This window comes from Bombina bombina, chromosome 8 (assembly GCF_027579735.1).
Source record: "Bombina bombina isolate aBomBom1 chromosome 8, aBomBom1.pri, whole genome shotgun sequence".
Taxonomy (NCBI): Eukaryota; Metazoa; Chordata; class Amphibia; order Anura; family Bombinatoridae; genus Bombina; species Bombina bombina.
The window spans coordinates 320,977,445-321,002,767 of NC_069506.1; the positions used below are offsets into that span (position 1 = coordinate 320,977,445).

A 25,323-nucleotide genomic window follows, 5' to 3' on the forward strand; every position below is an offset into this window, starting at 1 on the left:
GTAATTTTTGTTCCCAATAAGCCAATATGTTTTCATTTTCCCTTTACCCTAAAGGTAGCACAGCATAAGTTATATACTCAACAGAAGTAAATTAGAAAGAATAAAATAATTAGTTTCTTTACTACATGGGTTCTGAATATCTGGAGTAACACTGAACAAAAGTTTATATATTTGGGAACACCAGACTAAAACACCAGACTAAAGCACTAGACTAACATTTGCCGTAAATAGGAAATAAACCAAATAGGATGCAAGGAACATACATAAAATGCTCTTTTTTATTTTCAAATTAAATCCATTTATGTGCACCTGCAAAGTGGTTAAATAGTTAGTAGCACACACTGCATGGTAGTTCCTAGGCAGGACATGGCTGGTGATTGGTAGATATCTCAAGGAAGAGATGACTTAAGAAATGTCACATTAGAAAGTATGGAGGAAAACACACCAAGTAGCAGCAGAAAGTACATGAAAATTAAATGTATGACAACAAATGCAAGAAGCATGACGGGTAAAATGGGGGAGCTGACGCTCTTAGTTGCAGAAGAGGACTATGATGTTATCAGTATAACTGAAACTTGGTGGGATGATTCACATGACTGTGGGAACAATATAGAAAGCGTGGTTTCTCTATTGTTCCCATAATCTATCTATCACCAATTTTTTTAGGTTTTATTGGTTTAGATTGGTTGCTTAGTGGAGTAACAGAGACATTAGTATTAATATCTTCTATTTGTCTTTTGTGATTCACATGACTGGGCAGTTAACTTAGAGGAGTATACTTTATTTAGAAGGGACAGAAATAATAAAAGGGGTGGAGGAATCTGCATGTATATTAAACCTAACCTTAAACCTACAATAAGGGAAGATATTTCTGATACAGGCGACAATGTAGAGACCCTGTGGGTGGAAATAAAGAGTGGGGGGAAAAATACTAAAAAAATATTACTAGGAACATGCTACAAGCCCCCCAACATTAGTGACCTGGATGAAACTCAACTTTTAATACAAATAGGTAAGGCTGCTAATAACAGTGCTGTAATTATGGGAGATTTCAACTACCCTGATATAAACTGGGCCAATGAAACTAGTAATTCAGCTAAGGGGGATAGATTTATAAATGTTCTCAGGGATAACTTCTTGTCACAATTAATAGAGGAGCCAACTAGGAGTAACGCTATATTGGATTTAGTGCTATCAAATAATACAGATATAATATCAAATATAGAAGTCAAAGAACATTTGGGTAACAGTGATCATAACATGGTCACATTTTAAATTTCTTTTCATAAGCAGTGTCTTAAAGGTTTAACCAAGACTTTTAATTTTAAGAAAGCAAAATTCAACGATTTAAGGAAATCATTAAATAACATAAATTGGGACAAAGTATCCTCTAATAAAAATACAGAGGATAAATGGATAACATTTAAAACTTTGTTAAATAAATATACATATCAACAATTACCATATGGTTATAAAAATAAAATATCCAAGCCAATGTGGCTGAATATAAATGTGTTAAGAGAAATTAGGAAAAAACGTAGGGCATTTAAATTATTCAAAGAAAATAGTACAGACTCAAAATTCCATATTTATAAGGAATGTAACAAAGCATGCAAAAAAGCAATCAAATTAGTCAAAATTGAAAATGAAAAATTAATTGCAAAGGATTCTAAATCTAACCCTAAAAGATTGTTTAAGTACATAAATAGCAAAAAATCTAAGAAAGACAATATAGGTACATTAAAATGCGGGGAGGGTAGCATGATTAACAGTGACAGGGAGAAGGCTGAGATACTAAACCAGTTTTTATCTTCAGTATACACAAGAGAGGAACCATTGGATGATACTTTGGAACAAAATAGAACATGCCAGCCCATACCATTAATTGGGTTATGTATGGAGGATATCAGGAACAAATTGGATAATTTTAAGGTAAATAAAACTCCAGGCCCAGATGGAATACACCAAAGGGTGTTGAGGGAACTTAGCACTGTTATAGACAAACCTCTACTCTTCATTTTTCAAGACTCATTATCCTCAGGCATGGTACCCAAGGATTGGCGTAAAGCTGATGTGGTGCCACTCTTCAAAAAGGGAAGTAGGGATGATCCAGGAAGCTATAGACCAGTTAGTCTGACATCAATAGTGGGGAAGATATTTGAAGGGATTATAAGGGATTATATTGATGACCATATTTGTGTAAACAAGATTATGAGTTCTAATCAGCATGGTTTTATGAGAAATAGATCATGTCAAACTAATCTAATTAGATTCTATGAGGAAGTAAGCAAAAATATAGATAAAGGGGAATCAGTTGATGTGATATACTTAGATTTTGCAAAGGCGTTTGATACAGTGCCACATGAGAGATTAATGCACAAAATTAAGGGACTGGGAATAGCTGAAAATGTTAGTTTGTGGATAAATAACTGGATTAAAGATAGGGAGCAACGAGTAGTAGTAAATGGATCATACTCAGATTGGACAAAGGTAATCAGTGGAGTACCCCAGGGATCAGTGCTGGGCCCTATTCTTTTTAATATTTTTATAAATGACTTGGAGCTAGGATTAAATAACGACATCTCTATTTTTACATATGATACTAAATTAAGTAAGGTCATTAGGTCAGAGCAGGATGAACTTTCGTTACAAAGGGACCGGCAAAAATTAGAAGTATGGGCAGGTAAATGGAAAATGAGATTTAATACGGGAAAATGCAAGGTTCTACATTTTGGAAGTAAAAATAATCAGACAACATATTTTTTAAATGGGACATGACTTAGCCAAAGAGAGGAGGAAAGGGATTTGGGAGTAGCAATAGATAACAAGCTAAAGATGGGTGCACAATGCAGGGCAGCGGTTTCAAAGGCTAATAAGATGCTAGCATGTATTAAAAGAGGCATTGATTCAAGGGAGGAAAGCATTATTCTGTCACTATATAAAGCCCTGGTAATACCTCACCTTGAGTATGGAGTGCAGTTCTGGGGACCGATCGCAAAAAAAGATATTGAACTAGAAAAAGTTTAGAGAAGGGCCACAAAGCTAATAAGGGGATTGGAAAATTTAACCTATGAGGAGAGGCTAGCCAAACTGGGTCTGTTTTCTTTAGAAAAAAGGCGCTTAAGAGGTGACATGATAACTTTATATATATATATTCAAGGCCCATATGCAGAGATGGCAGAAGCGCTGTTTATTCCAAGAAAATAGTTTGTGACCAGAGGTCACAATTTAAGGTTGGAGGAAAGGAGATTTAATCTCCTGCAACAGAAACGTTTTTTCACTGTAAGAGCAATAACATTTTGGAACTGATTACCAAAGGAGGTAGTGAATGCCAATACCCTAGATACATTTAAAAATTATTTGGATACATTTCTGTCTATAAACAAAATTCATGGATATGATTGCTAGTATTAAATGGGTCACCTTTTAGTGGGATTATTTAAGCTTAACTGGAGCTTTTTGTACATATTTTAGATTTGTATAGGTTGAACTCGATGGACTTCGGTCTTTTTTCAACCTCATCTACTATGTTACTATGTTACCCAAGTATGCCAATGTCCTCCTCAGGAGTAGCTATACATTGAATTATTTTCCACTTGTTTATCCATTTAAACCATGGTAATACACCACCAGTAACTATTAAATACTATAGTGAGGGCTTTAAGTGCCCTACTCAGCAACTTTATAGAGTGTATCAATCCTCACTGAATATACCTAATTGAGAGACATAGGAATTAGGTTCTGCACTTTTGTTCCTCTTACTCCTGTATCCTGAAACCCTGCAGCAGCAGTTACACAACAAATGACCTGATTAGCACATGCTCAGTATGTTAGAATAGACGCAGTGAGCATGACAATAGGTTAAATATATAAAACATTTGTCAAAATTGGATAAATAAGGAAATAAAACTATATAATGAAGGGAAAGGATAGCCCAAACCAAAGAGTAAAACTACACGTTGTAGACAAGAAATGATTGCTTAACATTTTCAAAACAAAGAATAGAAATGAGGATAATGATCACAAAATATACAGATTCACAGGAACACATACGGCACATTCAAGTTTAAAAATAAATTTAAAAAAACAGGGATCTGTTCACAATCTCTGATCACCACAAGTTGGTCAAACTAATTCAAGCCATCTTAAAGGGACAGTCTAGTAAAAGAAACAACCTGGGATATGCAAGTCAGCTGTAGAGGACAAATTTAAGCACATATACATGTGCTCATATAACTGTGTTAGCGAGGTCTAAGGACAGGTATGAAAACCCCTGGTCTAGATGTGCAGAAGAACACAACTGGTACATACTAATGGGGAAACAATACAATAAAAGAAATCATTTTACTTTGACTTCAATTTCTCCTCTTGGTTCAATCTCATAAGCGTCATCTATCAGCAGCACCTGGTAGGTAGCTGAGCTGATGTGTATCTTCTGTGCTGCAAACAGGAGAAAAAGATGTTAATGAGAGTAATATATGTCTTTCCTAAGATATGGTGAGTCCACGGCTTGTGTAATTACTGTTGGGAATATCACTCCTGGCCAGCAGGAGGAGGTAAAGAGCACCACAGTTAAACTGCTAAGTATTACTCCCTTACCCACAACCCCCAGTCATTCTCTTTGCCTTCGGTGCATGGAGGAGGTGAAGCTTAGGTGTCTGGAAAAATTTTTTGATTTAATCTACAAGCAGGTTTTGGGGTATAGCCATATTCCACGTCATTCCTTGCAGTTTGGTAGTGGTGGCTTTAACCCCTTAATGACCAAGGACGTGCCAGGAACATCCTACAAAAAAACACCCTTAACGACCAAAAATGTTCCTGGCACGTCCTCTGATCTTTCAAGCGGTGGAAGCGATCCTGGCCGCTTTTATGGTAATGCAGTGATGCCTCAATAACATTTTTTTTTTTACAAACCGATGCAGAGAGATGTTGATTTTAATTGCCAAAAAGCAACGCCAAAGCCATATATGTCTGCTATTTCTGAATAAAGGGATCCCAGAGAAGCATTTACAACCCTTTGTGCCATAATTGCACAAGCTGTTTGTAAATAATTTCAGTGAGAAACAAACAGCTAGATTACGAGTTGTGTGTTAGGGTAAAAAAGCAGATTTAACAGGTCCTAACGCTGCTTTTTTACTCCCGCTGCTATTACGAGTCTTGAAGGTTTAGGGTCACCGCACACTTTTTTGGCCTTACCGCAAACCGACTTACGTAAACTTCATAAAGTCTATTTTCAATGGGACTTCCATAGCGCCGGTAATACGAGTCTGTCCAGGGAGGCCAAAAAGTGAGCGGTACACCCTACCCCGTCAAGAGTCATAACGCATTTAAAAGTCAGTAGTTAAGAGTTTTATGGTACAACGCCGTAACATAAAACTCATAACTAAAGTGCTAAAAAGTACACTAAGACCCATAAACTACCTATTAACCCCTAAACCGAGGCCCTCCCGCATCACAAACACTATAATACATTTTTAACCCCTAATCTGCCGCTCTGGACATCGCCGCAACTATAATAAACATATTAACCCCTAAACCGCCACACTCTCGCCTCGCAAACACTAGTTAAATATTAACCCCTAATCTGCCGTCCCTAACATCACCGCCACCTACCTACATTTATTAACCCCTAATCTGCTGCCCAAACGTCGCCGACACTATATTAAATGTATTAACCCCTAAATCTAAGTCTAACCCTAACACCCCCTAACTTAAATATAATTTAAATACATCTAAATAAAAATTACTATAATTAACTAAATTATTCCTATTTAAAACTAAATACTTACCTATAAAATAAACCCTAAGCTAGCTACAATATAACTAATAGTTTCATTGTAGCTATCTTAGGGTTTATTTTTATTTTACATGCAAGTTTGTATTTATTTTAACTAGGTAGAATAGGTATTAAATAGTTATTAACTATTTAATAACTACCTAGCTAAAATAAATACAAAAGTACCTGTAAAATAAAACCTAACCTAAGTTACACTAACACCTAACACTACACTATAATTAAATTAACTAAATTAAATACAATTACCTAAATTAAATTAAACTAGCTAAAGTACAAAAAGAAAAAAACACTAAATTACAGAAAATAATAAACAAATTACAGATATTTAAACTAATTACACCTAATCTAATAGCCCTATCAAAATAAAAAAAAGCCCCACAAAATAAAAAAAAAAAACCTAGCCTAAACTAAACTACCAATAGCCCTTAAAAGGGCCTTTTGCGGGGCATTTTACCTGTAAAAAAAATACAAACAACCCCCCAACAGTAAAACTCACCACCCACACAACCAACCCCCCCAAATAGAATACTATCTAAAAAAACCTAAGCTCCCCATTGCCCTGAAAAGGACATTTGGATGAGCATTGCTCTTAAAAGGGAAGTTAGCTCTTTTGCGGCCCAAACCCTAATCTAAAAAATAAAACCCACCCAATACACCCTTAAAAAAAACTAACACTAACCCCCTGAAGATCGACTCACAGTTCTGAAGACCTGACATCCATCCTCAAGGAAGCGGTAGTAGTCTTCACCCAACCGGGCCGAAGTCCTCAACAAAGCCGGGAGAAGTCTTCTTCCAAGCCAGGCGAAGTGGTCATCCAGACGGCATCGTCTATCTTCATCCATCCGACGCGGAGCGGCTCCATCTTCAAGACATCCAGCACGGAGCATCCTCTTCAAACGACGGCTTCTTACTGAATGACGGTTCCTTTAAGTGACGTCATCCAAAATTCCTATTGGCTGATGCAATCAGCCAATAGGATTGAGTGCGCATTCTATTGGCTGATTGGAAAAGCCAATAGAATGCGAGCTCAATCCTATTGGCTGATTGGATCAGCTAATAGGATTTTTTCTACCTTAATTCCGATTGGCTGATAGAATTCTATCAGCCAATCGGAATTGAAGGAACGCCATCTTGGATGACGTTACTTAAAGGACCCATCATTCAGTAAGAAGCCGTCATTTGAAGAGGATGCTCCGCGCCGGATGTCTTGAAGATGGAGCCACTCCGCATCGGATGGATGAAGATAGAAGATGCTGTCTGTATGAAGACTTCTGCCCGTCTGGAGGACTACTTCGCCCGGCTTAGATGAAGACTTCTCCCAGCTTCGTTGAGGACTTAGGCCCGGTTGGGTGAAGACTTCTGCCGCTTCCTTAAGGATGGATGTCGGGTCTTCAGAACTGTAAGTCGATCTTCAGGGGGTTAGTGTTAGGTTTATTAAAAGGGTGTATTGGGTGGGTTTTATTTTTTAGATTAGGGTTTGGGCCGCAAAAGAGCTAATTGCCCTTTTAAGGGCAATGCCCATCCAAATGCCCTTTTCAGGGCAATGGGGAGCTTAGGTTTTTTTAGATAGTATTTTATGTGGGGGGTTGGTTGTGTGGGTGGTGGGTTTTACTGTTGGGGGGTTTGTTTCTATTTTTTTTTACAGGTAAAAGAGACGATTTCTTTGGGGCAATGCCCCGCAAAAGGCCCTTTTAAGGGTTATTGGTAGTTTAGTTTAGGCTAGGGTTTTTTTTAGTTTGGGGGGGGCTTTTTTTATTTTGCTAGGGCTATTAGATTAGGTGTAATAAGTTTAAATATCTGTAATTTGTTTATTATTTTCTGTAATTTAGTGGGGGGGGTTGTACTTTAGCTAATTTAATTTAGGTAATTGTATTTAATTTAGTTAATTTATTTAATTATAGTGTAGTGTTAGGTGTTATTGTAACTTAGGTTAGGTTTTATTTTACAGGTACTTTTGTATTTATTTTAGCTAGGTAGTTATTAAATAGTTAATAACTATTTAATAACTATTGTTCCTAGTTCAAATAAATACAAACTTGCCTGTAAAATAAAAATAAACCCTAAGATAGCTACAATGTAATTATTAGTTATATTGTAGCTAGTGTAGGGTTTATTTTATAGGTAAGTATTTAGTTTTAAATAGGAATAATTTAGTTAGTTTTAGGAATATTATTTTGTTTCATTTAAATTATATTTATGTTAGGGGGTTGTTAGGGTTAGGGTTAGGTTTAGGGGTTAATAACTTTATTATAGTAGCGGCGACGGTGCGGGCGGGAGATTAGGGGTTAATAAGTGTAGGTAGGTTGCGGCGACATTGGGGGCGGCAGATTAGGGGTATTTAAATTATATTTAAGTTAGGGGGTGATAGGGTTAGACTTAGGTTTAGGGGTTAATACATTTAGTATAGTGGTGGCAACATTGGGGGTGGCAGATTAGGGGTTAATAAGTGTAGGTAGGTTGCTGCGGCATTGGGGGCGGCAGATTAGGGGTTAATAAATATAATGTAGGTGGTGGCGATGTTGAGGGCAGCAGCATAGGGGTTCATAACTATAATGTAGGTGGCGGCGGTGTCCGGAGCGGCAGATTAGGGGTTAAAAAATATAATGCAGGTGTCGGCAATGTCGGGGGTGGCAGATTAGGGGTTAATAAGTGTATGATTAGGGGGTGTTTAGACTTGGGGTTCATGTTAGAGTGTTAAGTGTAAACATAAAATGTGTTTCCCCATAGGTATCAATGGGGCTGCGTTACTGAGTTTTACGATGCTTTTTTGCAGGTGTTAGAATTTTTCTCAGCCGGCTCTCCCCATTGATTCCTATGGGGAAATCGTGCACGAGCACGTACGACCAGCTCACCGCTGACTTAAGCAGCGCTGGTATTGGAGTGCGGTAAGGAGCAAAATTTTGCTCAACACTCACTTCTTCCCTTTTAACGCCGGGTTTGTAAAAACCCGTAATACCAGCGCTGCAGGTAAGTGAGTGGTGAGGGAAAACTGCTCGTTAGCACCGCACAGCTCAAAACAAAAAATTCGTAATCTAGCCGAAAGTTTGTGAAAAAGTGAACAATTTTTTTTATTTGATTGCATTTGGCTGTGAAATGGTGGCATGAAATATACCAAAAGGGGCCTAGATCAATACTTTGGGTTGTCTAATACACTACACTAAAGCTAAAATTAACCCTACAAGCTCCCTAATTAACCCCTTTTCTGCTGGGCATAATACACATGTGGTGCAAAGCGGCATTCTAATTACCAAAAAGCAACACCAAAGTCATATATGTCTGCTATTTCTGAACAAAGGGGATCCAAGAGAAGCATTTACAACCATTTGTGCCATAATTGCACAAGCTGTTTGTAAATAATTTCAGTGAGAAACCTAAAGTTTGTGAAAGAGTTTGTGAAAAAGTGAACGATTTTTTTTTATTTGATCGCATTTGGTGGTGAAATGGTGGCATGAAATGTACCAAAATGGACCCTAGATCAATACTTTGGGATGTTGTCTAAAAAAATGTATACATGTCAAGGGATATTCAGGGATTCCTGACAGATATCAGTGATCCAATGTAACTAGCTAATTTTGGGAAAAAAAATGGTTTGGAATTACCAAAGTGCTACTTATTGCCCTATAACTTACAAAAAAAGCAAAGAACAAATAAACATTGGGTGTTTCTAAATTCAGGACAAAATTTAGAAACTATTTAGCATAGGAGTTTTTTTGGTGGTTGTAGATGTGTAACAGATTTTGGGGGTCAAATTTAGAAAAATTGATGAAATTTTTTCATCATATTTTATATATTTTTTTTATAGTAAATTATAAGATATGATGAAAATAATGGTATCTTTAGAAAGTCCATTTAATGGTGAGAAAAACGGTATATAATATGTGTGGGTACAGTAAATGAGTAAGAGGAAAATTACAGCTAAACACAAACACAGCAGAAATGCAAAAATAGCCTTGGTCTCAGACGGTCAACAAATGGAAAAGTGCTCTGGTCACGAAAGGGTTAAAGGGACACTGAACCCAAATTTTTTCTTTCGTGATTCAGATAGAGCATGACATTTTAAGCAACTTTCTAATTTACTCCTATTATCAAATTTTCTTCATTCTCTTGGTATGTTTAGTTGAAAAGCAAGAATTTAAGTTTAGATGCCGGCCCATTTTTGGTGAACAACCTGGGTTGTCCTTGCTGATTGTACAGCACCAATAAACAAATGCTGTCCATGGTTCTGAACCACAAATGTGCTGGCTCCTTAACTTAGATGCCTTCTTTTTCAAATAAAGATATCAAGAGAACGAAGAAAAATTGATAATAGAAGTAAATCAGAAAGTTGCCTAAAATTGCATGCTCTATCTGAATCATAAAAGCAAAAAATTGGATTCAGTGTCCCTTTAAAGCAGTTAATAACTTGTAAAGAGGTGCTTACTGCATTTTCCTAACAATTGCTGCCCTAGTTTAGAAAGCCAAAGTTGGCTACTCTGTTCTTTCTTTTTCAAAGGTCTCTGTGAAGAACTGTGTCTTCTCATACCTTGTAACTGTCTACATGCCAGACAGCGGTGCAGGTAAGTGCTTTTTCTTCCAGTTGGGGAGACCATGCACTTAACAAATTAAAAGACACTGCTTTTTTATTGGAACATAGATAATCCTGTTGTATGGGTTACACTGGGGCATGAAGCAGGCACTGTAGCATGTGTGATACTAACATTTAAACTCTTTTAAAAAGAAAGGGTAAAATGTTTTTATTAGGCTTTATTTTCTGACACATATTTACTTGATAAAACAATTCAAGTTTAAACTGAAAGTAAGGCTGAATTTTCTATTTCTGCAGCTTATTCATTTCTCCTTTGCTTTAAAATAAAACGATGCAACATTTTAAACTGTCCGGTTTGAAAAAACAGTTAATTAAGGTACACAGTGTACCAGGAAGCTATTTTTAGTGCCTCTCTGTGTCGCAGCAGTAATTTGAGCTCGGCTTTTCTTCATAACGATTCTGAGAAAAAAGTTGCTTTTCTCCATTTCTGGGTGATCCGGTCCTAATTGGTAGCAGTAAAGCACCTCAGTAATTGACGTGTGGAGTTGCCTGAGGGGTATTTTAGAAGTTTATTTGATGTTTATTAAATGTTTTTTCTTAACTTTTCTCACATAATTTTAGCTGGGGATCGATCCTAATTTGGGATACAATTTAAATATTAAAATTTTTGAAACTTATCTGTACAAATTTATATTCTGTTTCACAACATGTCTGATATGGAGCAAGAGCCTACTCTCATTAATTCATGCTTATTAGATCCTATGCAATTTTGTTCTTCATGTGTCAAGAAAACCTTGCAAAATAAAGGTAAAATTGTTTAGCCTAATGTCTCTCAGGATGATGCTGTTAAAATAATACCTTCGCTTTCTCCTGCTATGTCCCAAGCCTCAATGGCATCACATGCAGTGCCCTGCGGTTCCTCTATAACTCCGGAGTTTATTTAAAAGCAGAAATTGCTGCCAAGGTATCTTCAGCAGAATCTGCGGCATTAGCTGCCATTCCCAGATTACAGGGAAAATGCAAGAGGAAATCTAGAAATTCAGAAAGTAAGGTGCCTGTCCTCAGTTCTGCTTCTCAAGTTGCCCTTTCTCATAAGTCTGATGAGGAAGATACATCGGAACTTTCTGAGGGTGAAATCTCAGATTCGGACAGTATAATTCCTTCTTCTGAGACTGAGGTGGTATCCTTCAGATTTAAGCTTGGACACCTTCGTGTATTGTTAAAGTAGGTTTTAGCTAATTTAGATGACTCCAATACCCCTGTCGTTGTCACTACTAAGAAATCTAGTAAACTTAATTGTTTCTTTGATGAACCTTCCACTTCGGAGGTTTTACCTGTGCCGGACCGTGCTAGGGAGATTATTTCACAGGAACGGGAGAAACCAGGGGTGTATTTTTCCCCGTCTCCCATTTTTAAGAAAGCGTTTCCTGTCGAGGACTCCATTAAAGACCCTTGGTATACTGTACCCAAAGTTAAAGGGACATTTCCACTCTGGCTAAGAGAACCACTATTCCGATTGAGGATAGCTGCTCTTTTAAGGATCCGATGGACAAGAAGCGGGAGGCTTATTTGAAAAAGATTTATGTTCATCAAGGTCTCAAATGGCAGCCTGCGGTGTGTATTGCCACCGTGACTAGTGTGGCATCTTATTGATTCAACGCCTTGTCTGATTCTCTTCAAGTAGAGACTTCCTTGGATAAAATTCAGGATAGGATTAAAGCTCTTAAATTGGCCAATTCCTTTATTGCAGATGCCATTTTACAGGTTGTTAGACTAGGAGCTAAAACATCTAGATTCGCTGTCCTAGCCCCGAGGGCGTTATGGTTAAAATCCTGGTCAAGCTTCTGGCAATTCCTAACAAGGGCAAAACCTTGTTTGAACCTGGTTTGGCAGAAATTATCTCTGATATTACGGATGAAAAAGGGTCTTTTCTACCTCAAGACACAAAGAATAGGCCTAAAAGACGTCAGAGTAATTTCCGTTTCTTTCGTAACTTCAGAGGAAAGCCTTCCCCTTCTTCTTCCAAGCAGGAACAATCCAAGTCTTCTTGGAAACCCAATTAGTCTTGGAACAAGGGGAAACAATCAAAGAAACTGCATGAAGGGTTTGCCCCCAATCCGGGATCGGATCAGTTGGGGGGCAGACTTTCTCAGTTCTCTCAAGCCTGGATACGACATGTCCCAGATCCCTGGACTGTGGACATAGTATCCCAAGGTTACTGTCATGAACCAAGCCTCCAGACTAAAAAGAAAAAGAAAAGGTCTGGGAGGCATTCCGCTCAAAAGGGCTGTGCAGGGATTTGAACCTGTGGCTCTGTGGTTACTATTCCTGTTTTGCTTGCTTGTTGAGCCACAGTCAGTTCTAGCAATAGCATGCAACTTTTAAATCTGTTATATGAGGATTTGCCTTACTTTTAATTACACTTGTGCAACACACAGGTTTTATCAATTTTGGATTTTCTTAGAACCAATCCTGTGCAAATCCTCCCTATTTAAGGCTGGCTGTTAGACTGCATGTTGTCTTCACATTGGATCTGTTTTGTCACAAGTCAGAACCTGTTTCCTGTACTTATTTGGAGAAAGACTTCATCTTTGCACCTGTTTACAAGGTATTACCAGGAGAAAGACTTTACCTTTAAACCTGTTACCTGTTTATAAGTTTGTTTCCTGCCTTGTGCAATTCCTGCACTTCAGTTATTACCAGGAGAAAGACTTTACCTTTAAACCTGTTACCTGTTTACAAGTTTGTTCCCTGCCTTGTGCAAATCCTGCACTTCAGCTATTACCAGGAGAAAGACTTGACCTTTAAACCTGTTACTTGTTTACAAGTTTGAAACAAGAGAGAAAAGGAAACAAATTTACCCAATTTTATTTAAATTTCTTGGTCTGTTTGAATACTGATTGTAATAATCTCCCTAGAGACCTTGCATTGGAGTAATACTCTAGTTATTGGGTCTAACTTTGGGAGCAGTGCGTAAGCATGAAACTGAACATTATAACCAATTGACTCAGTTCACAGCGAGTGTGAGCTGAATTCAAAGAAAATATGCTTCTATGCACTATTTGAGTAAGGCGTTTTATGTATTCATGCAACAACTCAATACTTGGATATTCTTAAAATATAACCTTTATTGCATACTTTTAAAATGACAGCAAGATTACACTTGTGTTTGCTGCCTGCGCTAATACTTAAAAACACATCTCCTAGGTGTGTTATTGTGACTCTAATGTATAGGTGGTATATGGGCTGAGACCCTGAGTAAAACAAAAAACTTATCAATGGCCTAGATAGTGGCTTGACTGGATAGATCCTTGTGTTAAGGAAATATATGATTCTCAGTACAATGGGTCTGACCCTTGTATTACTTATATCTTTGTTTATCAATTAATAGCTGGCTTGCCAACTGTCAATTTCTAACTATTAAAGGGGTCTCATACTTGTATACAAGAAAAAGAATTTCATAAAAGATCAGCCTTACGGTGTCTCTAGTCGATTGTTTTGAGTTTATTTGTCAGAGTATCTTCTATGATACTAGAGATGGCTGAATAATTATATTGGCAATTGCTAAAAATATGCCACCTTAGACTTGATCTGATAAGGTAGAAAATGACAGCTTCTGTTGATTATTTATAGCCTTCACGTTGGTTAAGCTAACACAATGTACATGGCTGCTTTCAGGTTACTAGTGTCATGGAGACAATGTGTTAAGACAGTCTTTATTATTTAAAACATCGTGGAATGATTTTGTACTTCCTTTATACAATCAAACTGTTGGAGATCAGTGTTTTAAATATATTACTTTGGCTACTAGGTATCCAGATGAATGTCTGATACTTAATGTCCAGTGATTATAAACAGTAGAAGGTGACTTGATAGTATCGTACTTGTTTATAGGAGTAGTATCCCTTTTAACATTAGAGCTAGTATATAAAATATTCAGATACTGGTAATCATTGTAACTTAAATATAAAGTACTTGAATACTAGTGATTGCTAATATTGATGAGACGATTTGTTCTTATCCCTCCTATTTAAAAGTAATGAATGCTATTGGCTGTTAGGTTACTGAGATGTACCTACTGCCAAGTAATAAATGGCTATATTTTACCGTTTACAATCAACACTGTATGCTAAATATCCTCAGACTTAACTTTATTATGACACTTGGGTTGTATCTTAATATTGCAACTCTAGTATCGATGGAGTGTTGCAGTTTGAATGTTTTCTGTGTGAACTAAATCACAAAGCGCATTGATTGTCAGCTGTCTTAACACTGCTAGTTATATATTAGATAGTCAGTGTAGAACTAGTAAATGACCGCTATTGCAACCCCTGGTTACCTTTTGGTTACCGTAGCTATATAGCAAAAATTACCTATTAGTTACCGCTATACTGGATATATAATATTACCTTTGAATTACTGTAATCCAGTTTACCTTTTAATTACCATCGCTGTATTGCTACATTTACCGTTGGATTTACCGCTATGGTAGATTACAGAAATTGCCTTTGAATAACCGTTAAGTAACTATCTAGCTACCATATTTCCTTCTTTTGCCATTAAGTACATAGGCTAAATCGGCAATTTTGACTTCCAAGCTATGTCAGATAGATTTGATTACCACCTAAAGATTTTGCTTATTAGAGTTTTTATATTATTTTAACAACATAGGAGAGCAGTTAAAAATGTTAGAGAGCCCCTGACGCCGCATTTCCCATACGCTTCCTCACTTCCTTGTTTACAAGTTTGTTTCCTGCCTTGCGCAATTCCTGCACTTCAGCTATTACCAGGAGAAAGACTTTACCTTTAAACCTGTTACCTGTTTACAAGTTTGTTCCCTGACTTGTGCAATTCCTGCACTTCAGCTATTACCAGGAGAAAGACTTTACCTTTAAACCTGTTACCTGTTTACAAGTTTGTTCCCTGCCTTGTGCAAATCCTGCACTTCAGTTATTACCAGCAGGAAGACTTTACCTTTAAACCTGCTACCTGTTTACAAGTTGTTTCCTGCCTTGTGCAAATCCTGCATTTCAGTTATTACCAGGAGAAAGACTTTCCTTTTTGAATCTGCATCTCTGCTTACTTAGTTTGTTTCCACTCTTGCCGTATGTGGACTTAACATAACTGAGTAGCACATTTAAATATACCCTGCAAGTATTTGCTTAATCAAAGTATTTTGTTATTTTAATAAATCTGATATATTTTCAATCTATATGGCTTCTACTAATCTTCCTTTAAAGCAACTGTTCCAGACAATGAGGCTCTCACAAGATATCCTGAGACAGAACATGAGGAGTTATAAATTGGAATTCAAGACTTTTCCTCCCAGGGGCAGATTCCTTCTCTCAAGATTATCTGCAGACCAGTGAGAGAGGCGTTCTTGAAATGTATACAACATCTTTCCTCCCTGGGAGTGATAGTTCCAGTTCCAGTGCAGGAACAGGGTCTCGGGTTCTACTCCAACCTATTTGTGGTTCCCAAATAAGAGGGAACATTCCGTCCCATTCTAGACTTGAAGTGTCTAAACAAGTTTTTCAAAGTTCCATCCTTCAAGATGAAGACTATACGCTCCATTATTCCTTTAGTACAAGAGGGTCAGTTCATGACAACCACAGACCTAAAGGATGCGTATCTTCATGTTCCTTATTAACAGGGACCATCACAGATTTCTGTGATTTGCCTTTCTGGACAAACATTTACAGTTTGTGGAAAATACAAAGTGGGTGGAAGTGGCGCCAAATCAAGGCTATCTGGTTATTTATAAAAATGTGTGTACCAAGATATGGATGAATAAATAAAGCAAATTGCTACAGCTATGAGTTCCAAAGATGTAAAAAACAATTTATTGACAAATTAAATAATGGTCAAAATCAATTTGAAATGAAGATTCAATCATTTACTGTCTTAAAAAACACCGGTGTCTATTCTAAACTAGCATATAAGACTAGCCGACTACACAGAACAATCCTTAAAAATAAGTGACAAAAAATAAAAATCAAGCAATGACAATAAAATCAAGGACAATAAAATCAAGCAATGCTCATGTCGTTAGAAATATCGTTAGCAATAAACATAGTTAGAATTCAAGCAGTACTTAGGGACTCATATACTTCAAGACTCGGCGGTCACTCCTACCGTCTGCTCAGCGATGTAATACTTCCACTGGTGCTGGCTTAACGGTCCTGGGAGCCAAATCAATCCGTGTCTCTTCCAAACAAACTGGGTCCTGGTGTGGTTTCTACGCGTTTCAGCTCTCCAGGGAGCCTTTGTCAAGATAACCTCCACCAGCTGTGCTACCTCTTTTATAGGGTTTTTCCTTATTAACTCTTTCTTGGTTTTACATCGAATATGTCACAATATATCGACTTTTTCTTACAGAACTATGTGAAGGAACTCCCCTCTTATATTTCAGACTCAGCGCATTTTCTAAGAGTCCTAAGAGATATAAGATGGGAAAAGAATTTTGTACTAGTCACATGTGACGTAAGCTCCCTTTATACGAACATAGAACACGATCTGGGAGTTCAGGCTATAGAACATTTTTTAAAACAAGACCCAATATGACAGAGATTCAAAGGGTTTTTTTGTTAAAATGTATTAAATACATTCTGGGAAATAACTACTTCAAATTTGAAAATAGTTATTTTCTACAAGTAAAAGGTACGGCTATGGGCACAAGGTTCGCACCCAGTTATGCAAATTTATTCATGGGGATATTTGAAAGGGAGGTCATTGACCAGTCCCCATGGGGTGCAAACCTTGTGCTCTATAGACGTTACATTGACGATTTGTTTTTTATTTGGAGGGGTGATACAGAGCTACTAGATTTATTTATTGATGATCTAAACACTAATAGATTTGGCCTGAAATTCACTTATGAGTTCAGTAATCTAAAAATTAACTACTTAGATATAGAGATAGAGATAAAGAATGATGAAATGAAAACAAAGACTTTTTTCAAAAAAGTCGACTAACAATTACATAGATGCGGCCAGTTGCCATCACATTAAATGGAAAAGAAATATACCGAAAGGCCAGCTAATGAGAGTTAGAAGGAATTGTACGGATGTAAAAGATTATGAGGAACAATCTGAAGTATTAATACAAAGATTTGGGCAGAAAGGTTATAATACCAACAAAATCCAAGATATAGCGAAGGAAGTAAAAAATACAGATCGAGAAAAATTATTACTTAAAAAAGAAAACCCCCAAAAAGAAAGGTACAAAGAAACACTTGATATACCAGTAATTACAACCTATTCTGCACATCATAAATTATTTCAAAATATAGTCCAAAAGCATTGGCATCTTTTATTGAAAGATCCCCTAATAGGGCCGAATCTAGGAAGAAATCCAAGATTCATTTATAGAAAGGCAAAGAACTTAAAATCAATGCTAGCCCCCAGTGAGTTTAAAGGTGATATTAAAATGTGTAATAGAGGTTATAAGACCTTAGAAGGAGAAAGAATTGAAGGTTTCTTCCCCTGCCACCAATGTAAGGCGTGTAAGCACAGCACTAAACTTAAACAGGTCAAATCTGAGAAAGATGGAAGGGTTATAAAGATAACCGACATTATAAGATGTACAGATATTAACATCATATACATGTTACAATGTAACTGTAATCTGAGATACTTCGGACAGACAGGACGAAAACTTACAGACCGTATACGTGAACATTTACTGGAGATCGAGCATGAGAGAGAAGATACCGTCCTGTATAAACATTTCAGAGAAGTCCATAGGGGCAATATAGGAGCTCTTAAATTCTGGGGAATTAAAAAAGTAACGCTGGATGGGAGGAGAGGGAATCTGACAAAGAAACTATTAAAACAGGAAGCTGAATTTATTTTTAATTTTGGGACATTACACCCTAAAGGTTTAAATAGTGAAATGGATATAAACTCTTTCATTTAATCAAATAATTATTTGACGAATATCAATATGTTACCTGACTGTATGATAGATATCAACTACATTGACCACAGATTTCCTACTGAACAGTTCAATAACCCTATATTATATGATGGTCCAAAGGATTCAAATAACATCCACATTATTATCCTTCCTCTCATGTGAAAGTCATGAGTTCTAGTCAAATGAGCTAAGATTAGGGTTAATGTTTGTATTTTTTTAAGCAGTTCCCAGGTAATACACCTTCTGAGATGTACAAATTTGGACAAGATATGGTAATTATTTCCTCTATGGAGAGTAAGGAGAGACAATTATCCAAAATGGTAATAAGTTTAATATCTAGTTTAATATCTAGACAAAGTTATGTTAATTATACAGCTAGCCTAGTGGATAAGGTGTCCACCCTAGATAGGATAGGTCCAAAGGTTCGTATCCAGTGAAGAAAACTTAATTAATTTTCCATTAGGTGAGGATTAGATAAGAGTTTAGATTCCTTTTTGTATAGAAAACAAGGATTGAGCCGTTATAGCTGAATGGTTAAGTATTTGGGCTCTGAAGTCCAAGGTCCTGAGTTTGAATCTGGTTAAAATCTTTTTTGTTGACTATCATATATATTAAAATCTTCATTTTTACTTTTAATTTTTTATTTTTATTTTTATTATTTTTTGTATTTGATGAGATTAATCTATAACCTATTAGAAATTATTTCCTCCATAGAGAGTAAGGAGAGACAAATTACCCAAAAGAAATTATACAATAAGTTAACTACTTAGACTTGTTATATCAACTATATCAACTATACAGCTAGCTTAGTGGATAAGGCGTCCACCACAGATATGATAGGACCAAGGGTTCAAGTCCAGTGAAAAAAGAAAAATACAATTAAAATCTTTTTCATTAGGTGATGATTAGTTGAGAGATTTGATTCCCTTATGTCTAGTCGACAAGGGATTGAGTCGCTGAATGGGTAAGGGTTTGGGCTCCAAAGTCCTAGGTCCCTAGTTCGAATATGGCCAACACTTTTTTTAAAAAAAAATATTTTTTTTTTAATTTTTCACTCGACGAGACTAACTTATAACCTATTATTTTTTTTTATTTTTTTTTTTTCAAACAAGCTTTATTAGTAGCATTTTGTCACCAATACAGTAGTAAGAAACGTTGTTGTACAATACAATTCTTTGAACAAAAGGAGGGATGGAACATACAAAAGCAAACAAACTCCATCAGCCCACTAGTGTCATAAGTCAATAGATAAACAGAGAGTAGGGGCAGAAAAGAATTTCCACCCGACGAGTAGATTGGATGTTCTCAAACCAAAATAATGAATGTCTGTATTAGTCTTTAGATCAGAACATTTTTACAAAGCTTGATAATTTTACATTTTTAATAGATTTAGAATATAAATCAGTTTCGTGATAGTCTAAACAGAAATGAACTTATAAAGAAAGTAATAAGCTCAAAAAGGATCAGGAAAGAAAGAAAAGAAGAAAGAATAAAAGAGGAAAGAAGAAAGAAAAAAAAAAAAAAAAAAAAAAAAGGGGAGGGGGAAGGGGGGGTCATCCTGGGAAAAAGGGAGAGGGGAGTGTGTTTACTAATCAGTTTCACGGGGAGTAGTCATGTGTAAAGTGAGTGTTAACCAGCGTATTAATGTCCATTAGGGTGCTGTGCCTTTCCAAATGGCTAACATCGTCTCATGTGTTGCGGGTTTTTTAATTTTCATATAATGTAGTTTCTCCAAATTTAACAGGTCTTCCACCGCGGCTTGCCATTCATCGAGGGTTGGAAACTTATAACCTATTATAATAATAAATTTATAATGCTAAAGAGGTCAACCTTTTGATTTGGATGTTCTATAAAGCGAATTACTACGTGAAAGAAGCTTGACTTAAAGAGTATATAGTATAACTAACTGATTAAACTAGCCGATTGCTAACAATGTTTTGAGAAAGTCAGTCTGTTGAAAAACTTTTTAATGAATGGACGATGATATGTGTAATCATTGAACAGGATAATAACATTAGATGGACTACAAAAACCAAAAAACCAAGAAAGAGTTAATAAGGAAAAACCCTATAAAAGAGGTAGCACAGCTGGTGGAGGTTATCTTGACAAAGGCTCCCTGGAGAGCTGAAACGCGTAGAAACCACACCAGGACCCAGTTTGTTTGGAAGAGACACGGATTGATTTGGCTCCCAGGACCGTTAAGCCAGCACTAGTGGAAGTATTACATCGCTGAGCAGACGGTAGGAGTGAAGACAAACTTGTAAGTGTGCACACTTAGAAGAAGATAGAAACAACATTAAAACAACACTATTACAATAGTACATTGCAGGATCAAAGGCGAGTGGCCGTAGCTTGCCACCTCCCATACCGGAGTACCGGGTAGGAGAGAACTATCAGAGGGCTTATTAAAGCAGTGAATTGAGAGAGAACTAACAGCAGCTGTTAAAACAACCGCTAAGATTCGAAAGTACATTTGAGAATGAACTATCCTCTTTTCTGGTAGTAATTTTCTGACAGCGTTCTGATTACACCATCCAACACATCAGACTCTAGGAATAAGGTGTATTACATCTCCTCTGCAATAAAAACAAAAAACGTATTTGCAGAATAGTTACTCAGACCGCCGAGTCTTGAAGTATATGAGTCCCTAAGTACTGCTTGAATTCTAACTATGTTTATTGCTAACGATATTTCTAACGACATGAGCATTGCTTGATTTTATTGTCCTTGATTTTATTGTCATTGCTTGATTTTTATTTTTTGTCACTTATTTTTAAGGATTGTTCTGTGTAGTCGGCTAGTCTTATATGCTAGTTTAGAATAGACACCGGTGTTTTTTAAGACAGTAAATGATTGAATCTTCATTTCAAATTGATTTTGACCATTATTTAATTTGTCAATAAATAGTTTTTTACATCTTTGGAACTCATAGCTGTAGCAATTTGCTTTATTTATTCATCCATATCTTGGTACACACATTTTTATAAATAACCAGATAGCCTTGATTTGGCGCCACTTCCACCCACTTTGTATTTTTGGACATCCTGAATTGATTGCATATGTGGTGAAAAGTGCAATCAGGAGGTTGGCTAATCTGATACTTACCTATCTCCAGCTAACACACTCTTTGCCTTTCACTTGTATATTAATTTACAGTTTGTGGCCCTACTATTTGGTCTAGCCATGGCTCACAAAATTTTTTCAAAGGTTCTGGGGGCTCTTTTGGCAGTGATCTGTTCTCATGGAATTGCTGTAGTACCCTACCTGGACGACATATTGGTTGAGGCGCCATCTTTTCAACAAGCAAAATCTCACACAGAGATATTGTTGTCTTTTCTTTGTTCCCACAGATGGAATGTGAATCTGGAAAAAGCTCCCTTTCCCCTGCTACAAGAGTAATGTTCTTAGGGACCATAATAGATTCTCTATTGATGAATATTTTTCTGACAGAGGTCAAGAAAAACAAAATAATTTCCTCTTGCCTCTCCAGGCTACTGCTCATCCTTCAGTGGCTCCATGTATGGAGGTAATCGGTCTGATGGTGGCTTCCATGGACATCATTCCTTTTAATCGATTCCATTTGAGAGCTCTCTAGTTGTGCATGCTCAGATAATGGAATGGCGACCATGCGGATCTATCTCAGAGAATAGAGTTAGATCAGTCGTCAAGGGATTCTCTCCCGTGGTGGATTTCTCAGGAACATCTGTCTCAGGGCACATGCTTTCAGAGACCTTCCTGAGTGATCGTGACCACAGACGCCAGCCTGCTGGGCTGGGGAGCAGTCTGGAACTCGTTTAAAGCTCAGGGCCTTTGGACTCGGGAGGAGTCTGCTCTTCCCATCAACATCTTTGAGTTGAGGGCGATTTACAATGCTCTATTGGCTTAGCCTCAGTTGTCCTCAGCCCAGTTTATCAGATTCCAGTCAGACAACATAACCTCTGTGGCTTACATCAATCACCAGGGAGGAACACGGAGTTCCTTAGCATGAAGGAGGTTACTCGGATTCTTCAGTGGGCAGAGACCCACAATTGCTGTCTATCTGCCATCCACATTCCAGGAGTAGACAACTGGGAAGCGGATTTTTTGAGCAGACAGACTTTTCATCCCGGGGAGTGGGAACTCCATCCGGAGGTGTTTTCCAGCTTAGTCCTCAAATGAGGGGTGCCAGAGTTGGATCTGATGACATCCCGTCAGAACGCCAAGCTTCCAAGGTATGGTTCACGGTCAAGAGATCTGCAGGTCATGGTCGTTCGGATAGATGCTCTGGCAGTTCCTTGGGTTTTCAGGTCGGCATACCTGTTTCCTCCGTTTGCTCTGCTTCTACGAGTCATTGCTCATATCAAACAGGAGAGGGCGTCAGTGATTCTAATAGCCCCTGCGTGGCCTCACAGGATCTGGTTTGCAGACCTAGTGGAAATGTCATTTCTCCCACCTAGGAGACTACCTCTGAGGAAGGACCTCCTAAATCAGGGTCCCTTCCTTCATCCGAATCTCGTTTCTCTGAAGCTGACTGCTTGGAGATTGAACGCTTAATTCTGTCTAAGCATGGTTTTTCTGAGTTGGTCATTGAGACCATGATTCAGGCTTGCAAGCCTGTTACTAGAAAGATTTACTATAAGATATGGCGTAAATATTTCATTGGTGTGAATTAAAGGGATACTCTTGGATTAGAAGTAGAATTCCTAGAATTTTATCTTTTCTTCAGGAAGGCCTGGAGAAGGGATTGTCAGTCAGTACCCTGAATGGTCAGATTTCTGCTTTATCAGTTTTACTACATAAACGTTTGGTGGATGTGCAATCTTTTTGTCAGGCCATGGTCAAACTCAGGCCTGTCTTTAAGTCTGTTGCTCCTCCTTGGAGCCTTAACCTTGTTCTTAAAGTTTTACAGCTGGCTCCGTTTGAGCCATTGCATTTCATAGACATTAAGTTGTTATCTTGGAAGGTTTTGCTTCTTGTTGCTATCTCTTCTGCTCGAAGAGTCTTGGAACTCTCAGCTCTGCAGTGTGATTCCCCTTATCTTATTTTTCATGCCGATAAGGCTGATCTTCGTACTAAGTTAGGTTTCCTTCCTAAGGTTGTTTCTGATAGAAATATCAATCAGGAAATTGTTGTTCCCTCTCTGTGTCCTAATCCTCCTTCTTCTAAACAATGTTTGTTACACAATTTGGATGTTGTACATGCTCTTAAATTCTACTTACAGGCGACTAAGGATTTTCGCCAGTCCTCTGCCCTCTTTGTCTGTTTCTCTGGGAAACGTAAAGGTCAGAAAGCTACTGGTACTACGCTTTCTTTTTGGTTACGAAGTATAATTCTTTGGCTTATGAGACTGCTGGACAGCAGCCTCCTGAGAGAATTATGGCTCATTCCACAAGAGCTGTTTCCTCTTCTTGGGCTTTCAAAAATGAAGCTTCTGTGAAACAAATTTGCAAGGCTGCAACTTGGTCTTCTCTACAATTTTACAAATGTGATACTTTTGCCTCGACTGAGGCTTCTTTTGGGAGAAAGGTTCTTCAAGCGGTGGTGCCTTCTGTTTAGGTCCACCTGTCTTGTCCCTCCCTAGTCCTTCATGTCCTTTAGCTTGGATATTGGTTCCCAACAGTAATTAGTCAAGCCGTGGACTCGCCATATCTTAGGAAAGAAAAACAAAATGTATGCTTACCTGATAAATGTATTTATTTCCGGATATGATGAGTCCACGCCCCCACCCTTTATTTTAAGACAGTTGTTCTTTTGACTATAACCCCAGGCACCTCTACACCTTGTGTTACTCCTTTTTCTCCATTTCCCTTTGGTCGAATGACTGGGGGTTGTGGGTAAGGGAGTGATACTTTGCAGTTTAACTGTGGTGCTCTTTGCCTCCTCCTGCTGGCCAGGAGTGATATTCCCAACAGAAATTATTTAAGCCGTGGACTCACCATATCCGGAGAAGAAATAAATTTATCAGGTAAGCATAAATTTTGTTTTTTTCTCCCCTTGTACAGTAAAACGTGTTTAAAGAGGCCTCCATTTCTGACCAGCTGCACATTAATAATAATATGTTACATGGATATGAAATGCATACATTTTAAAATACAAAGTTAAAAAAATAACTTTTAAGGAACATTCAACTAGAAAAATAAAATGCTGCTTTTTATTTGATTGTTTTATTTGTGAACAAATTCCTGTCTCCCTGTAAAGAGGAGTGCTTCACTCATAATGAAGGCATGGCTGGAGAGCCAATCAGGAACAAGCATACATGGGTATACTGATCATGGTTGTACATTTGAGATGTTCCCATCAGAAAGGACCAATCATTAAGAAGAAAAGAGGTTTATAATATAGAGGATATAGTAAAAAAGGTGTAGGGAGCGCTAAAAAAGCTAGGCATATGTATATAAAAAGGCAAGTGATATTACACATAAAATATATTTAATCAAATAGATGTTTAGTTAATAACCCCCCCCCCCTCCCAAAAAAAACATAAAACTCTTACACAAAATCTATGCACGCTATTCACAAATTGTGGCCACAATCTAAATATTAATAAGAAAGTTATGTGCAAAGAGTACAAATAATCAGTACGACTCTGCAGATGGATAGCAGCAAAAGTGGATTATATCCTCTATAGACGCGCAGCTTTACAATATATTCTCGTATATTGTAAGTAAATTAGGAAAATAATCAGTTTATTAGCAGCTGATGTGAAGTTAATATAGAGGATGACAGAAGATACTTGAAAAAGCTGGAAGGTAAAATGTATGTCAGAGAATTATGTCACAATGAGAAGCATTCTATTATTTTTTTAACTCTTGTTAAGCTATTAAAGTGTTTAACAGTTAAAGGGACTTGAAGCACAATTTTTTTCATGATTCAGATAGAGCAGAGCTTTCCAAACTTTTCATGTTGGTGACACACTTTTTAGACCTACATCATTTCGCGACACAGTAATTCAGTTGTACCAGCAAACAGGAGGTTAAACTAACTTGTTTTAAGCGATACGGACACATACATAAATTATATAATAACAATGTATTTACAAGTAACAGTATGTAAGTATGCGCAAGAATTAAAAAAAGTTTAATAACACCAATAGCTAATTACTATT

At 37.2% G+C, this 25,323-nt stretch overlaps 1 long non-coding RNA gene across 1 annotated transcript in view; it reads right to left on the reverse strand.

Moving 5' to 3' along the window:
• Nucleotides 1-13: 13 nt before the first annotated feature.
• The window catches only part of LOC128638224 (uncharacterized), a 26,990-nt gene continuing 1,680 nt past the window's right edge, over nucleotides 14-25,323 (reverse strand). The window contains exons 2-3 of the long non-coding RNA XR_008399070.1: nucleotides 4,349-4,440; nucleotides 14-48 (exon numbers count right to left, since the gene is read on the reverse strand). This is a non-coding gene — a long non-coding RNA (uncharacterized LOC128638224). The remainder of the gene's footprint in view (nucleotides 49-4,348; nucleotides 4,441-25,323) is intronic.